Raw genomic sequence first — 1666 nt, forward strand, 5'->3', positions numbered from 1 at the left:
CAGCCACACACATTCCACCACATTACAAAATAAAAACCAACAACCTGAAAGGAGAATAAAAATCACAAATGTGGCAGATATCAAATCAGTGGTCCTGGGTGCTAGGAGAATAGCAAAGCATTGACCACAGAGCACTACAATGGATTTGAGGACACTGATTGAAATATTACATATATTGACTGTGGTATTGCAAAAAAATTGTTTAGTTTGGTTCAAATTATAGAAGTGACCACCAATAAAGTTGAGTTTTTTCATGTGAAAATTCTACTTAAATAAATCTGGGAAAATCATTTTAAGTCAATCATAATCTGTAATAAATGCACCTCCTGTAATTAGTTATGATAGGTTTGTTGGGTTTCATTAAAGCCTGACCCAAATTTTATAACCCAAGTTTAGAATTCCTCAAAACTGAAACATTTTGAATCCACAAATTAAAGTAAGGCCCTAAATAATTTGAAATTTGACTATATACGTGTGTATGTGTGTTTGGATTGTTCTTAATTATTAACCCTTGGTAGACATGGTAATTAGTACTACTGAGTACGAAATTTTCATCAGAACAATAAGACTGTCAACCTGCATTTGAATGTATGGACCTGTTTCATTTGGAAAAAATTTATCCTGTCTTACCAGACAACATATGTGCAGCCAAATTATGCTAAAAATAATATTTTTTCTAAGTATGTCAGGATTTGAAAGCAATAGGTATAGAAGGTATAGAACAAACACCACCCATTGAAACATTCATGAAAAAATTCATCTTGTGCAGTTGATAATGCCACCAATCTATTGCTGTAGATTCCCCCCCACTGACAGTGTAGAACTGCAGACATATGATTTACAAAACTGTAAATCTTTACTGAACTCATTAAGGTTGATGTGGTGGTGATTGACAATTCCCCTCGATATGATTGAATGATTGAACAATTCAAATATATGATATGAAAATTACATGCAAATAAAACTGTTGGGGAAAAAAGATGTTCCATGGAAGTTCCTTAGTTTTGAAAATAAAATGGAACGCCGAAATAAGGAAATATTTAACTTCAGCATCCGCAAGCAAAATTTAAAATATTTAAGTGTGTCTTTTTCATTTTTCATTTAATTATGAGTACAATGTATCAATACAAGCTTTAATTACATATGAAAATCACTGTGGGGAGCTTTTGGGAAATAAAATGACCACTCTCGCAACTTCTGATTCTTCAGGATAGGGGAGCCTCCTGTATCTTTACTTTTGTTAATTATTCAAGTAAAACATTTCTATGTCACCTTTAAAATGCCCCCCCCAAATAGATATCAAACATATGCATGAGACACTATCAGCTGTCTGTCAAGAACAATTGAACAAATATAGCACTTGTTAATATTTTATTGCATGAACTGTTTACATTATGTTAATTTTATATGACTAAATATACAATTAGGTACTCATTTTTTGATTGATATGTAATAATTGAACATAGAGAATAAAAACCTTGAAATTACAGGATCTTAAAGTTAAAAAGCATTCAAACATGGTTCATTGAGGGATGCTATGTCCTGTGGTGGGGCCAGCCCTACAGTCTTCCCGTATGTTGTCTGCTTTGAGCAGGAACATCTTCCTTGGGCCTTGATGGGCCAAAATGTCCTCTCCTCCCTCTCTATCCCTTTGCATTTCTCCTGT

Source organism: Echinops telfairi, unplaced genomic scaffold, assembly GCF_000313985.2.
Source record: "Echinops telfairi isolate 266 unplaced genomic scaffold, ASM31398v2 ScPeMD7_7469;HRSCAF=8507_0, whole genome shotgun sequence".
Taxonomy (NCBI): domain Eukaryota; kingdom Metazoa; phylum Chordata; class Mammalia; order Afrosoricida; family Tenrecidae; genus Echinops; species Echinops telfairi.